This window comes from Callospermophilus lateralis, unplaced genomic scaffold (assembly GCF_048772815.1).
Source record: "Callospermophilus lateralis isolate mCalLat2 unplaced genomic scaffold, mCalLat2.hap1 Scaffold_600, whole genome shotgun sequence".
Classification (NCBI taxonomy): domain Eukaryota; kingdom Metazoa; phylum Chordata; class Mammalia; order Rodentia; family Sciuridae; genus Callospermophilus; species Callospermophilus lateralis.
This window is the reverse complement of record NW_027514585.1, coordinates 826,898-844,220: the sequence shown is the minus strand read 5'-3', so window position 1 is coordinate 844,220 and position 17,323 is coordinate 826,898.

The window sequence follows — 17,323 nt, the reverse complement described above, 5'->3', positions numbered from 1 at the left end:
GAAAAGAACAATCCAACACATTGTACCAACTTGTCAGATGAGGTAGTATTCTGGAAGAATAGCCTAAGTCTAGACCTGGTCCATGTCAAAATATTCACAAAAAAATAAAATATGAAAAATATAGGAAATGGTATGAGTTTTTCATGAAGGTAAGTGGATTATCCTTTATTCTCAATTATGTGCATTTTTAAAAGCCAGTTTTCTGGTAAAATAAATTTGTGATAGTTACAACTACACAAAACAAAGTTTCTGCTTAGCAAAATGAATGCATCTCAAATCTTTTTTAGCTGATTTCTTCCCACTCAATTTTAAACCTTTATTTATTTATTTTTTATTGGTTGTTCAAAACATTACAAAGCTCATCATATATCATCTTTCATACATTTGACTCAATTGGTTTATGAACTCCCAATTTTCCCCAAATACGAGTTGCAGAATCACATCGGTTACACATTCACATTTTTACATAATGTCATATTAGTGACTGTTGTATTCTGCTACATTTCCTATCCCCTACTATCCCATACTATCCCCCCTCCCATCCCCTCCCATCTTCTTTCTCTACCTCATCTGCTGTTGTTCACTTCTCTCCCTTGCCCCCCCCTTTCCCCAATTTTCCCTACCCCATTGTTTGAAGATGCTATCCTTCTTCCATTGAATGCTTTTAGCCCCTTTTCCAAATATAAGAAAGTTGTAATTTTGTGGATTGGTTTCTGTGTCCTCTATTCTGTACCATTGGTCCACCTGCCTATTTTGTTACCAGTACCACGCTATTTTTGTTACTATTGCTTTTAGTACAGTTTGAACTCTGGTATCACTATACCTCCAGATTCATATTTTCTGCTTAGAGTTGCTTTTGCTATTCTGGGTCTTTTGTTTTTCCATCTTCTAAGATCTTCTTCTCTCTCTCTCTTTAGGGTTCTGTAGTTTTCAGTATATAAAACTTTCACCTCTTTTGTTAGGTTGATTCCCAAGTATCTTATTTTATTTGAGGATATTGTGAATGGAGTGATTTTCCTCATTTCCATTTCAGAAGTTGTGTTGCTGACATACAGGAATGCCTTTCATTTATGCGTGTTGATTTTATATTCTGCCTATTTGCTGAATTCATTTATTAACTCTAGCTGTTTCATTGTAAACCCTTTGGGGTCTGTTAAATATATTATCATGACATCTGCAAATAGCAATAATTTAAATACTTCTTTTCCTATTTTTATGCCTTTAATTTCTTTTGTTTGTCTAATTGTTCTGACTAGTATTTCAAGAACTAAATTGAATAGAAGTGGTGATAGAGGGCATCCCTGTCTTGTTCCAGATTTTAGAGGGAATGCCTTCAGTTTTTCCACATTTAGGACGATGCTAGCCTGAGGTTTAGCATATATAGCTTTTACAATGTTGAGGTAAGTTCCTGTTATCCCTAGTTTTTCTAGTGTTTTGAACATAAAGTGATGCTGAACTTTGTCAAATGCATTTTCTGCATCTATTGAGATGATCATATGGTTCTTGTCTTTATTGATGTGGTGAATGGCATTTATTGATTTCCGTATATTGAACAAGCCTTGCATCCCAGGGATGAATCTTACTTGATCATGGTGCACAATTTTTTTGATATGATTTTGTATTCAATTCGCCAGGATTTTATTGAGAAGTTTTGCATCGAAGTTCATTAGAGATATTGGTCTGTAGTTTTCTTTCTTTGAAGTGTCTTTGTCTGGTTTCGGGATCAGGGTGATTTATCCTCATAGAATAAATTTGGAAGAGCTCCTTCTTTTTGTTTTTCTTGAAATAGCTTGAAAAATATTGGTATTAATTCTTCTTTAAAGGTTTTGTAGACCTCCACTGTATACCCATCCGGTCCAGGGCTTCTTTTGGTTGGTAGTTTTTGATGGTTTCTTTCATTTCTTCCTTTGTTATTGGTCTGTTTAAATTGTGTGTGTCTTCCTGACTCAATCTGGGCAGACCGTATGACTTAAAAAATTCATCAATATATTCACTATCTTCTATTTTATTGGAATATAGTGTTTAAAAATACTTTCTAATTATCTTCTGTATTTCTGTAGTATCTGTTGTGATATTGCCTGTTTCATCCCGTATGTTAGTAATTTGAGTTCTCTCTCTTCTTCTCTTCATTAGCATGGCTGTGGGCCTGTCAATCTTATTTATTTTTTCAAAGAACCAACTTTTAGTTTTATCAAATTTTTAAATTATTTTTGTTTCAATTTTTTTTTGATTTCTGCTCTAAATTTCATTATTTCTTTTCTTCTACTACATTTGCTGTTGTTTTGCTCTTCCTTTTCTAGGTTTTTGAGGTGTAGTGTGAGTTCATTTATTTGTTGATTTTTTTTTTCTTTTTTTGATGAAAGAATTCCAAGAAATGAACTTCCCTCTTAAAACTGCTTTCATTGTGTCCCATCGATTCCGGTATGTTGTGTCTGTATTGTCATTTGTCTCTAAGAATTTTTTTTTATCTCCCCCTTTTTGTCTTCTGTAACCCATTGATCATTCAGTAGCATGTTGTTCATTTTCCATGTGATGTAGGATTTTTTCTTCCTTCTTTTATCATTGATTTCCACTTTCATTCCATTATTATCAGATATAGTGCATGGTATAATCTCCATGCTTTTATATTTACTAAGAATTGCCCTATGGCATAATATATGGTCTATCTTTGAGTAGGATCCATGTGAAACTGAGAAGAACGTGTATCCACTTGATGATGGCTGATATATTCTATATATGTCATTTAAGTCTAGGTTACTGATTGTGCTGTTGAGTTTGATAGTTTCTTTATTCAGTTCTTGTCTAGAGAATCTGTCTAATGCCGAGAGTGGTGTGCTGAAGTCACCCATAATTATTGTGTTGTAGTCTATTTGACTATTGAACTTGAGGAGAGTTTGTTTTATGAACATTGCAGCTCCATTGCTTGGAGCATACAAATTCATAATTTTTATGTCTTGTTGGTGGATGGTTTCTTTTAACAGAATATAGTGTCCTTCTTTATCCCTTTTGATTAACTTAGGTTTGAAGTTGATTTTATTCCACATGAGTATGGCCACTCCTTCTTGCTTCCGAGGGCCATGTGAGTGGTATGATTTTTCCCAACCTTTTATCTTCAGCCTCTGTATGTCTTTTCCTATCATAGGAGTCTCCTGAAGGCAGCATATTGTTGGATTTGTTTTTTTGATCCAGGTAACTAGCCCATTCTCTTGATTGGTGAATTTAGGCCATTAACATTTAAGGTTACAATTGAAATATGATTTGTACTTCCAATCATGTTTACTTATTTATTATGTTTTAGTTTGGCTAGTTTTACTTTTTTGGTTATTTTCCTCCCCCTTTAAAGAGATACCTCCCGCTGTTAGTTTTCGGCACTATTTATCAATTCCTCTTCTTGTAGTATTTTGCTCAAAATACTTTGCAGTGCTGGTTTTCTGGCTGCGAATTCTTTTAGCTTTTGTTTATTGTGAAAGACTTTAATTTCGTTTTCAAATCTGAAGCTTAATTTTGCTGGATACAGTATTCTTGGTTGGAATCCATTATTTTTCAGCATTTGAAATACATTGTTCAAGGATCTTCTCGCTTTCAAAGTATGTGATGAAAAATCCGTCGTTAACCTAATTGGTGTCCCCCTGAATGTAATCTGCCTCCTTTCTCTTATAGTGTTTAATATTCTCTCCTTGTTCTGTATGTTGGCTATCTTCATAATTATATGTCTTGGAGTTGGTCTATTATGGTTTTGAATGTTTCGGGTCCTGTAGGCATCCAGGATTTGATAACCTGTAGGCATCCAGGATTTGATAATCGGTTCCATCTTTCATTTCTGGGATGTTTTCTAGAATTATTTTATTTAATATGTTCTACATTCCTTTGGTTTGAATCTCTATGCCTTCTTCTATCCCGATGACTCTCATTTTTTTATGACATCCAATAGCTCTTGAATAGATTGCTAGTGGGATTTAAGCCTCTTTTCTGTGTTGATTATATTCTTTTCAAATTGATAAACTTTGTCTTCATTATCTGATATTCTGACTTCTACTTGATCTAGTCTATTTGTAATATTCTCGTTTGAGTTTTTAATTTGGTTAATACTTTCCTGCATTTCTAGTATTACTGTTTGATTTCTTTTAAGATCTCTATCTCCTTGTAAAGCTCGTTGTTTGCCATTTGAGTTTGTTTGTTTAATTCATTTTCAAAATATACTTTTATTGCTTGGACTTGTAAAGCTCGTTGTTTGCCATTTGAGTTTGTTTGTTTAATTCATTTTCAAAATATACTTTTATTGCTTGGACTTGCTGCCTCATGTCTTCTCTAATATTCCTTTCCATCTGAGATAGGTATGCCTTAAGTTCTTTCCCTATCCCTGTTTCTGATGCTTCTAGGTCCTCCTGTAGAATTAAGTTGTCCTGCATTGTTGGTACTCCTTTCTTTCCCTTGTTTTTTCATGATGTTCACGTTACTTTCCAGCTCTATTTAATTGCTGTGTTTCTGCTTTATTCTATAGATTTGTTTTGGTGTTGTGTATCTCTGTTGTCTCTCCTTTGTGTTGGTAGACTATGCCTGCTAAAGTAGATTCCACTTTGAAGTAATTCTGAAGGCCGAGCTAAAGTGACGTCACCTCTCTGCTTTGGCGGGCCCAGGCTCCTTGCTGAAATGTTCGAATACAGGGATGGAACTGGACTGTCTCCAGTTGGTTTCAGCTCTAGGTCACTGGCGGGTGGGCAATCACTAGCCATCCAGTGGCGCGGTCGGTCTCCTGTGGGCCGGTGTTCTCCAGACGCCCAGTCACGCGGACAGCAGGTGGACTGTCACCTGCGGGTCTGCATTCTCCAGCTTCCCAGTCACAAGGGCCTGGCCTCTAGTCCCCTGGTTTCACCTGCTAGTCCTGGTTTCTCCTGCTAGACTAGATTTCCCCTGAGTGATGCTTCTCTGCAGTTCAATCTGTATTCTGGGCCTGTCATTTGTTGCGTGTGGAGGGTGTCTATTGGGAACCCAGACACTCTATTGTTTTGTGGATCAGGGAGACCGCATCTCCGGTTGCACATTTGGCTCGTTTTTCAGACCCAATTACCAGATCTCAGAGCTATAAATCTTTCTTATAGGTTTTGGTGCACCCCCATTTTGCTGTAAGTTCTTAACAAGATAGTTTTTTGTGGTTCTAACTCGTTATTCACCTGTGCAGTGGCGCGTTACACTGGGTGTGATGCACTCTATTCGTGGCCATCCTACAATGATGAAATATTATGATTTGTATGCAGCATTTAAAGAAGTTAGTTTTCAGTATTAGGAACCAAATATGTATTTCAGGTGAATGAATAATCTGAATTTCTGAGAATAATCTTGTGAAAAGTTGATTATAAATCCACATACATGAATATGAATGATTTTATGGAGTGTATAATAAGACACATATATTTCATATTTTGAAAAAATCTGGAGAGTGATATATATATATATATATATATATATATATATATATATATATATACACACACACACACACCCAGACATTAAAAAGTAGCAATATATATGCCAATTGAAATTCAAAATGAAATATATATACTTCACATATCCAAAAAAATACATTTTAATGAAAATGGATTTATGAAAAATGGTGTTCAACTAGGAGGCTCACCCATAGGTTGAAATTTCAGTTCCAAAAGGGTTTAGGAGGAGTGATCTCTTCTCACAATTTGTATCTTCCAAGTCAGTCACCTCAGAAGAAAGTCTGTGTGATACCAGGTAGTATTCTATATGAGCATATAAAAATACATGTGCTGAATAGGCGACAGAGAAAGGGGACTGGAATTCACATATTTGTTAACGTTAAAAACACATGGAGAAATATTTCAATAAACATTGACTATATTTATAACTCCAACCCCATATAATGCAAAAGGGATGTCCAAGTATACACCATGCCTTCTCTGAACTGTTTGTATCTCCATTCTCTTAGGGTTACTATTCTCCATCATATTAGGATTAGTAGTCAGAGTCTAGTAGGTTATGGATTAGTGTCAGAGATTCAGTATTTCGAATAGAAAATAGGAAAATAAACCCATTGTGTTTGCAAATATGTGCGATACAAAAATCTTTCCACTCTCATTCAGAACAATGCCTTGACATTACCTTCTCTCCTAATAAGACACAATTAGAGGAGAAGAGTTAGAAAATCTGTGAACACATATCTGGAATGGAATATTCTTGCTGTTCACAAGCTTGGAGGTTGTAGAGGAGTTTCCAAAAGTAAGGGACAGGGTAAACACTCCACAAACATGGAGCTCTGCAGGCCTAAAGACTTCTTTAGAAACTGCCTCTGAGGTTGGGCACATGAAATTTATGTTGTGGTCCGAAGCTTTAGCTTCCTCTATAGTGAGAGCATCAAAACTGGTCTGCATCTATGTGACCTGGGGGACATAGTATCTTATTTTCCAATGAACATGAGGCAGCAGTGCTGAATTCTCACTTTGTAGGTAAACTTTGGCAACTGGAGGCTAAGTGTCTCTCTGTGTGGACTGTGAAGCTAATTGATCATCCTCTACTTTTCCTAGTGTTTCTTGCTGCTGCACTGGGAGTTTGGTATTTGCTTCACAAATACAAGGAGTTCAACTTGGTCAGAGTGCTGGAGGGAGTTCTGTCACATGTGGTGTCTCAGGGTCTGCAGGAGAATGTACCAGTCAGGCTTCTATTTAACATAGTTTGCCCCCTTGACCATAGAATCCTGATTCTGAACATTGCCCTGAAACCTCTCCATATAACAAGATGCCTTTACATATAAGGGTCTGCTTGCTGCACCACGTCAGTTACAAGCCATTTGGAAGCTAATGGCAGATCTACATGGCCCCAACACAGATGTTTTATCACACACCTGCCCACCACTGCTCTAGGCCCGCTACTCAGCAGGCTCCAACTTACTGGCATCTCTGTTCTACACCATTTTCATAAAACGCAGTCAATCAAGGCACTGTCTGGTATACTCATGATCAGCAACTGGACATCAAAAGGTTCTCCAGTGCCACCTGGTCATGAAAATTTCAAAAATTCCATGGTATTTCTCTAGCCATTTTTCAAGGATGAAGTTGGAGGCACTATGATTTTCAATTCATTCAGGAACCATTAAATGTTGAGGAAGCTCATTTCAATGAAAGCTCTGGAGAACACTCACAGGCAAGGCTTCCCAAAGGGTGGCCAAAAGGTCACATGAAGCCAGGCCCATTGAGGTCTGCAATGTGAGATCATGTGTGTTTTGCCTCTCAACTATGGCTGCCAAGTGTTTCAGAATAAAATCATGTGATATCCTGGCTGAGATTCCTCGTGCCTTGTGGAAAGCCTTTCTGGGCACAGATCTCAGTTTCAAAGGGCGACTGTCATTCATGGCCTCCTAAAATCCCAACACAACTCATGTCAATACTTCTCTGAGGTCAGTTCCAGAACTCAGTCTCTAAGGGGAATCACACCAGAGTTCAAGACAAGGTGGAGCCAGTCATCTTTTTCAACCGCCACACAAACGATCAAAATTAAAACCCAAACACTCCCACAATGCCCTCATCTTCTTCCATATAGATACTCATTATAAACTCTGGCTGGAGGTTTCCATGAGGGATGCAGAACAAGACAGTGTCCAAAGTTTGCTCCCTTGCCCCTCATTTGCCTAAATTCGGGGTGGCCTGAACACCTTCGTGTGAACCTCGAGTGATAAAATAGTGTGCCGTTAATACTGCTCTGCTTCTCCAATTTGAGGACGACTGACTGTGGGGTTTAGATTCTTTATGTGAATTGGAATCATGAGAAAATGAAAGCACCTTTGGGCTTGCCTCTCCTTGGCTCTGACGAATGCATTTGACCCAAAGAATCCCTCTTCTCACTTGATGGAGGTCAGGAACCTTACAGAGGAAGGCGAGAGACTTCATCCGCAATGACTGCTCTTTTGACCATTTTGGTTTTGGATGAACACATGGGATCCATCAGGTGCTGAGAATCTAACCACAGCCTCACACAGGGCCAAGAGGCTGTTTCAGACAAATCCATTTCCAAAACAATTAAGCAAAGAGCTACAGGTGATGCCCATTCATTTCCATTTGAAAACTTTTTTCTTCAGGCTTCACAAAGAAGTGGCCTGACGTAAAGACCTTCCTGATATTCAGGGCAAAAGAACAATACGTAAGCAAAAGGCCCAAAGCAGGGTTTCTCCACTGAGACTTTCCTTGTCACACTAGCTATCCTCTACATGGCCATATAACAGAGCTTTTAGGTGGTACATATCTTGGACACAAAACCATGAAGCTATTCTGCAGAGTGTCCAGAATTCAGGAAGAAAACAGAAACTTATGAAGATATCAGGTGTTGCCCTTTGATAATAAAAGCCACAGTCCATTTATAAATTGGGCAAGATGAATGATGGGAAGCTTTCTACTAGACAGGACACATCCTTTGATGCATTCTTATTTCTAATGTCTACAACCACGGACACAGTGGGATACACAGACATAGAAGCACTCGCCTTGCAAAACGACTAACTAGAAACAGTCCACGCCAATCCAAACAAACAGTCTTTCCTACCTATTCTCAGAACATGAGACAAGACCATGAACATACACCCACACCCACAAAGGCACCACCTTTGCCCAAGTAGGTCTGTGACTACCCGGAGTGTCCTCTGAATGGTGGGCCATACTATATTCCCCCAAAATGGCCGGTCCTGTCTCAAATCTGGTCTCCTTGGCCAATTCTGTGAAGTTGTCAGTAGCCATGGGTGAGCCACTACCTGCTTTCTAAGGAAAGGCCCCTCATCAGAGCTTTTCTGGCATTTGAACATCCTCACATCTGTAGGCAATAAGAAAGACTGACTCTGTCCTTGGTAAATTGTACCAAGTGAGACCACTGGGCCTGGGACTGTGACTGGCTCTGGGTGCCATTCTTCCTGGATCCCAAGTTCAGAGAGTTCCATCACCAAGCAAGTGAGTTGAGGTCACTTCCTTCATGAACTAAATGAGGTCACTGCCTTGGCAACAACTTTGTCCAAATAGTTACTTCTAAGGGCCCATGAGATGGAGGCTGTTCCTACTTCCTGTAACACTTTCAAAAGTTAGAATGGTATATCAACCATAGGCACCTGGGAACACCTCTCCACACAGGCCTGGTTTGGTCTATCTTCTCTACATTAAGTTGATAGAGGCTGATACAGACACATCCCTTCATCCTCACCAGGTTGTTTGCCATGGAAGATGACTTTTGCTCTCTCGGGAACTTCATAGCTGCCTACATCTTCTCCAGGGATTATTTCTACATGGACCTTTGATGTTCTCAGCAGGTGGAAGATTCCCTACATTCCTGTATTTAAAGAGAAACTCTGTCCCTCCTCTTCTGTAAAGTTAGATTGAGAAAACAGTGTATATTTAGGGTTAATAACATGTTCGATTTGGGTTAGGAATCTCTCTGCTGGATGAATAATGGTATTGGGAACCTGTGATATTTACAAGAATATATAGGTGAAATATAAGTATGAAAACAGAAATGTAGGTAAGATATGAAGCCAGAAGGGCATTGGGCACTTGAGTGGGATACTTAGGTTTGAATTATGTTCTGCACATGTGTCTCAGATGAATTGATATAAAATGGCATAGGACCTTATACCTTGGATGATTGATTGTCGAAGAGAACATCGAGTCAAAAAGTGATAGTCAGTAGGATTAGTAAGATAGTCAGTAGGTTTATAAAGAAGAGTGAGTATAGGATTTGGACCAAAAGTTCTTTAGCAATAGAGTTTCGGGTAGAGAGTGAATGTAAATGTCAGCATATGTGAAGTGTGAGTCACAATGATGAACTAGGGAAAATATGTAGGAAAGCAGATATCAATAGAGATATTAGGAAATCAGGCAAAGTGTAAAGTGAGTGATAGAATTAGACATGTCCAACAGGCTTGAGGTTGAATATATAATCTTAGGAAGAAACAAATATGTACTCATCAATAGGATTGACATTTGAGAGCATTAGGCAACCAGGACATGGCTGTTTTTGGTAATCCATGCTCACTTTCCATTTAGGCTTTCATACAATCATGAGTTTGACCTTTGCTTTTTGAGTCCAGAATATTACTGTGATAAAATGTATATATAGATAAGGTGACATCAGTATTTCTTCCACCATTTCTGGGAGGAATATTTTAAAGACGTACAAATTAGTAGTGGGGGGAAAAATAGGTGTACACTGTGTTTATGAATATAGAGATAATGCACTAATAGACCATACTGTGAATATATAACATAGCCGGTTCCAACTTTAAATAATGGATTGAATTGAAAAGTGAAAATATACAGGAAATTTTATATTGATATGCATACATTCATTCCAAGCAGGTTTACATCTAATGGTAATATTAATGTTATAGTTTATCATGAAGAGTGTGTGAGTTTAGCTTCAAAATTGATTATGGAAATCGAAAATAATGTGTTTGGAAAAAAGTCTCATGAAAAAACCAGTCAAGTAACATGGAAAAATTCATGTGTTCTGAAGCAGGAAGTGAAACAAATTCATATAAATTTGCTAACTTGTGGATGAAATATATGTCCTATGATGTGCAAAAACTGAAGAAATAGTAATGTACCAGTGTTGAATTAAAATAAAGGTCAAAATAGACATCAAGTCCCATAGGAATCTACTTGCATTGATGTTAAACTGGGTCTGTTACTGTAGAAATATTAGGATTTGTAAGCACCATTGATTGAAGTTAGTTTTCATACTGGGAAACAAATATGTATTTCAGGTGGATGAATATTTCTGAGAATAATCTTGTGAAAAGTTGATTGTAAATCCACATACATGAACATGAATGAATTGATGGAGTGTATATAAGAGACATATATTTCATATTTTATAAAATCTGGAGAGCGTATATATATATATATATATATATATATATATATATATATATACTCAAAAATACATTAAAATGTATCAATATATATGCCAAACGTAATTTATCAGTAATATATATCATCCACAGATGAAAATATATTTATTTTACTGAACATGGATTTATGTATAATATTGTTCTACTGGGAAGCTCACCCATAGTTTGAATTTTCAGTTCCAACAGCGTTTACAAGGACTGATGTCTTCTCACAACTTGTTTCTGCCCAGTCAGCCAACTCATAAAAATGTACGTGTGAGACAAGTTAGGATTCTATATTTGCATATAAAAACACATGTGCTGAGTAGGCTACATAGAAAGAAAGACAGGAATTCACATATGTGTTAACTTTAAAAACACATGGAGGACTATTTCAATTAAAAATTGAGTAGATTTATAATACCTACCCTCTATCATGCAAAAAGGAAGTTCAACAATACACCATGCCTGCTCTAAACTGCTTGTATTTTCATTCTGTTTGGGTATTTTTCTCCATCATAGTAGGATTAGTAGTCAGAGTCTAGTAGGGTATGAGTTAGTGTCAAGAATTCAGTATTTCAAATGGAAAATTGTAAAATGGATCAATGTGTATGCAAATGTGTGCTACACAAAAATTTTCCCACTCTCATTCAGAACAATGCCTTGACATTACCTTCACCCCCAAGTAAGACACAATTAGAGGAGAAGAGTTAGAAAATCTTTGAATACATATCTGAAATGGAAAATGTTCAGGAGTTCACAACCTTGGAGTTGGTAGAGGAGTTTCCAACATAAGGGACAGTGTAAAATCTCCACAAACATGGAGATTTACCAGCCTAAAGACTTATGGAGAAACTGCCTCTAGGTTGGGCACTTGAAATATATGTTGTTGTCAGGAGCTTTAGCTTCCTTTCTAGTGAGACCATCAAGGCTTGGTCTGCACATCTGTGACCTGGAGGACATGGTTTATAATTCTCCAATGCACATGAAGCAGCAGTGTTGAATTCTCTCTTTGTAGGTAAACTATGGCCATTGGGGGCTAAGTGTCTCCCCATGTAGACTGCTAAGCCATTTGGTCATCCTCCACTTTTCAAAACGTTTCTTGATACTGCACTCGGAGTTTGGTATTTGCTTCATGAAATACAAGGAGTTCAACTGGGACAAAGGGCTGAAGGAAGTTCTGTCACGTGTGGTGGGTCAGGGTCTGAAGGAGAATGCACCAACAGGGCTTGTATACCACATAGGTTGCTCCCTTGACCATAGAAACCTGATTTTGAACATTGCCCTGAAACCTCTCTATATAACCAGATGTCTTTACATACAGGATCTGCTGGCTGCACCATGTCAGTCACAAGTCATTTGGAAGCCAATGGAAGATCCACATGACCCCACCACAGATGTTTTATCACACACTTGCTCACCACCGCTCTAGTTCCATTACTCAACAGGCTTCAAATGACTGGCATCTCTTTTCTACACCATTTTCATGAAAACCAGTCAATCAACGCACTGTCTGGTACACTCAAGATTAGCAACTGGACATCCAAATGTTCTCCAGTGGCACCTGGTCAAGGGAATTTCAAAAATTTCATGGTATTTATCTAGCCAATTTTCAAGGATGAAGTTGGAGACACTGTGGGTTTCAATTCATTCAGGAATCAATTAATGGTGAGGAAGCTCATTTCAATGAAAGCTCTGGAGAACTCTCACAGGCAAGGCTTCCCAAAGAGTGGCCAAAAGGTCACATGAAGCCAGGCCAATTGAGGTCTACTATTGAGGTCCATGTGTGTTTTGACTATCAAATATGTCTGCCAAGTTTTTCAGAATAAAATTATGTGATATCCTCCTGAGATTCCCAGTGCTCTGTGGAAAGCGACACTGGGCCTAGATCTCAGTTTCCAAGGGTGACTCTCATGCGTGGCCTCCTAAATCCCAACACAATTCATGGCAATATTTCTCTGAGGTAAGTTCCAGAACTCAGTCTCTAATGGGAATGACACCATAGTTCAAGCCCAGTTGGATCCAGTCATCTCTTCCAACCACCACACGAATGACCACAATTAAAACCAAAACACTCCCACATGGCCCTCATCTTGTTAAATATAGACACTCATCATAAACTCTGGCTGGAGGTTTCCATGCGGGACGCATCCCAAGACAGTGTCTGAAATATTCTCCCTTGCCCCTCATTTGCCTAAAGTCAGGGTGGCCTGGACACCCTTTCTGTGAACCAGAAGTGATGAAATAGGCCTGCCATTAATACTGCTCTGCTTCTCCAATTTGAGGCCTATTGACTCTCAGTTATAGATTCTTTATGTGATTTGGAGTCACGAGAAAACACAAGCACCTCTGCAGGACTTTGAAAAACTCATTTGACCCAAAGGATCCCTGTCTCACTTGATAGAGGTCAGGTACCTAACAGAGGAAGGCAAGAGACTCATCCACAATGACTGATTTTTTACCATTATGGTTTTGATTGCACACATGGTATCTATCTTTAGATCCATCATGTGCTGAAAATTTAAGCCACAACCTCATACAGGGCTAAGAGGCTGATTCAAACACATCCCTTTCCAAAGCAAAGAACCTCAAGTTATGCCCATTTATTTCCATTTTAAAACTGTTTTATTCAGGCTTCACAAAGGGGTGGCCTGAGGCAAAGACCTTCCTGACATTCAGGGCAACAGAACAATAAGTAAGCAAATGAACCAAAACATGGTTTCTTCACTGAGAGTTTACTGGTCACAATGATGTCTGAGTTTTCTAAGATGTTCCCATTCCCTATAGCTATCAAGTACATGGCCATGTCACAAAGCTTGGGTGTGGTACGTATCTTGGACACAAAACTATGAGGCTATTCTGGAGAGTGGCCAGAATTCAGGAAGAAAACAGAAACTTAGGAAGTTAGTACGTGTTGCCCATCCATAAGGAAAGCCACAGTCCATTCATCAACTAGGCCTGATGAATGCTGGAAAGTTTTCTACTAGACAGGACACATACATTGATACATTCTCTTTTCGAATGTCTACAACCATGGACAGAGTGGGATACACAGACATAGAAGCACTCGCCTAGTCAAATGACTTACTAGAAACAGTCCACTCCAATCCAAACAAACAGCCTTTCCTACCTATTCTCAGAACATGAGACAAAACCACAAACTCACACCCACATCCACAAAGGCACCTCCTTAACTCAAGTAGGTCTGTGACTATCCGGAGTGTCCTCTGAATGGTGGGCCATACTATGTTCCCCTAAAATGGCCTGTCCTGTCTCAGATCTGGTCTCCTTGGCCAACTCTGTGAAGTTGTCAACAGCCAGCGGTGAACCACTACCTGCTTTCTCAGGAAAGGCCCCTCTTCAGAGCTCTTCAGGAATTTGGCAATTCTCATATCAGTAGGTACCAAGGAAGACTAACTCTGTCCTTGGTAAATCCAAACAAGAGAGACCACTGGGATTGGGACTTGGACTGGCTCTCGGTGCCTGGCTTCCTGGATCCCAAATTCAGAGATTTCCATCACCAGGAAAGTGAGGTGAGGTCACTTCCTTCAGGAAATGAATGAGGTCACTGCCTTGGCAACCACTTTGTCCTACCAGATTCATCCAAGGTTCCCATGAGATGGAGGCTGCCACCACTTCCTGTGACACTTTCACAAGTTAGAATGGTATATCAACCATAGGCACCTGGGAACAGCTCTCCACACAGGCATGGTTTGATCAATCTTCTCTACATTAAGAAAGGAGAGGCTGATTCAGACACATCCCTTAATACTGACCAGGTTGTTTGTCATGGAAGATGACTTTTGCTCTATTAGGTCCTTCATAGCTGCCTGCAACTTCTCCAGGGTATCATTTCTGCTTGTACCTTTGATGTTCTCAGCAGGTGGAAGAGCCCCTACATTACTGTATTGTAAGACAAACTCTGTCCCGGCTCTTCTGTACAGTTAGTTTGAGGGTACAGTGTATGGTTAGGGTAATAACAGGTTCGATTTAGGTTAGGAATCATACTGAGGAATGAACAATGGTATTGGGAACTCACGATATTTAAGAGAATATATAGGTGAAATATAAGTATGAAAACAGAAATCTAGACAAGATTTGAATCCAAGAAGGGCATTGGGCTGTTGATTGGGATACTTAGCTTTGAATTATATTTTGCACAGATGTCTCAGATAAATTGATATAGAATGGCATAGGACCTTGTACCTTGGATGATTGATTGTCAAAGAGAATTTCCAGTCAAAAAGGGATAGTCAGTAGGATTAGGAAGATAGTTGGTAGGTATAGAAAAAAGAGTGAGTATAGGATATCGAACAAAAGTTCTGTAGCAATAGGGTTTCGGATAGAGAGTGAATGTAAATGTCAGCACATGTGAAGAGTCAGTCACAATGATGAACTCAGGAAAATATGTATGAAAGCAGATATCAATGGAGACATTAGGAAATCAGGAAAAGCATAAACTGAGGGTTAGTATTAGTCATTTTCAACAGGGTTGAGGTTGAATATATAATCTTAGGAAGAAAAAAACATGTAGTCACCAATAGGATTGATTTGAGAGCATTAAGCAACCTGGACATGGATGTTTTTAGAAATCCATGCTCACTTTCCAGTTAGGATTAGGTGAAAGGTTAATAAGATAGGTACTTGTCACTTCCTGTTTTTCTGTATGCTTAACAAAACACTGTTGAAACCTTGAGGACTGTTTGCTAATCTTTTTCCCAGAATGTGCTGTCCCCGACTGCCAAACTGCAGAATGTACACTCTCACCTGTTTGCATGCAAACCGCCCACTCGCCCTGACCCATCAATAAACTTCCCTCCCTGCCCTCTTCAAGGAAAGTATATAAGCTCTGCTTAAGCTGTTCTCATTGCTCTCTGCTCTATTCAAGTGAGCTCTGAGCCCCAGAATTCTAGACTCCCAATAAACCCAGGGTAACTTTTGATTTGGAGGGGACCCCAGTAAACTTTGAAGTGGATACAGGGGCAGTATACTTAGTCCTTAAGGCCCCACTGGGCCCTCTATCAAATAAAAACTCTCTAGTTCAAAGTGCTAACACTAGTAAATATGGGAATTAGACAACTAAGAATACCATGGACATGAGGAAAGGAAAAATCCATCACTCCTTCCTAGTAATCCCAGAATGCATGTCCCCATTGATGGGCAGAGATCTGCTCACCAAGCTCCGGGCCAAAATGGCTTTTAACCCCGAAGGCCCCAAAATGATATTTCTAAATCCTTCAGTATAAACTCCTATATTCACGGCTTTAAATATGTCAGTAGAAGATGAACAGCAACTCTTCACACCCCCCAAGACTGATCAAACAGGCAAACTACCCCAGAAATGGATAACAGGTTACCCAGATGCCTGGAAAAAAACTGCTGGGTTAGGCCCATCCATGAAACAACCTCCAAAAACAGTGGAGTTAAAAACCTCAGCCTCCCCAAACAATGTCAAACAATATCCTCTGAGCAAAAAAGCTAAAGATGGGATAAGGCCCCATATTCAGAAATATCTGGCCTTAGGGTCCTAAGGCCTTGTCAATCATCTTAAACACTCCCTTGCTACCAGTATAAAAAGCCAGGAACCGGGCACTATCCCCCATTCAAGACATAAGAGAGACCTACAACAGAGTGTAGGACATTCACCCCAGTGTACCTAATCCGTACAATCTGCTTATCACTCTGAACCATGAGAGGAAATGGTATACTGTTCTGGACTTACAAGATGCTTTCTTTTGCTTGCCTCTGCATAAATATAGTCAGTTGCTGTTTGCTTACTAGTGGGTATACCCAGAAACCGGAAGGTCTGGTCAACTAACTTGGACTAGACTCCCCAAAAGTGTTGAAAAACTCCCCCACTCTCTTTGATGAAGCCCTCCACAGAGATTTCAACAGCTTCAGAACTATGCACCCTGAAGTCACCCAGCTTCAATACGTGGATGACCTGCTATTGGCAGCCAACACCAAGAATATCTGTGAGTCTGGGACCCAAGCAGTATTATATGAGCTTCCTCAACTCGGGTATAGAGCTTCTGCCTAAAAGGCCCAAATTTGACAGCAAGAAGTAATCTTCCTGGGCTATTCCTTTATGGGCAGTAAACGATGGCTCACTGAGCCCAGAAATCAAACGGTTGTGCAGATACCACCCCCATCTAACAGCAGACAACACAGAGAGTTTCTTGGGACTGCTGGGTTTTGCAGGTTAAGGATTCCTGTGTTTGCGTTCTTAACTTCTCATTTATACCCGCTGTTAAAGGAAGATGCCCAATTCCAATGAACCCCTGAGCACCAGCAAGCTTTTGATAACATCTAAGGACACTGACACTGTACTCCTCAACTTCACTGAGCGAAGCCTGAAATTTCAGAAAGCCCTACACTACGTTAAAAATGTACATCAGTTCACTCACCTTGGTTCAAAGAAATTGCAGGCATTCCGGA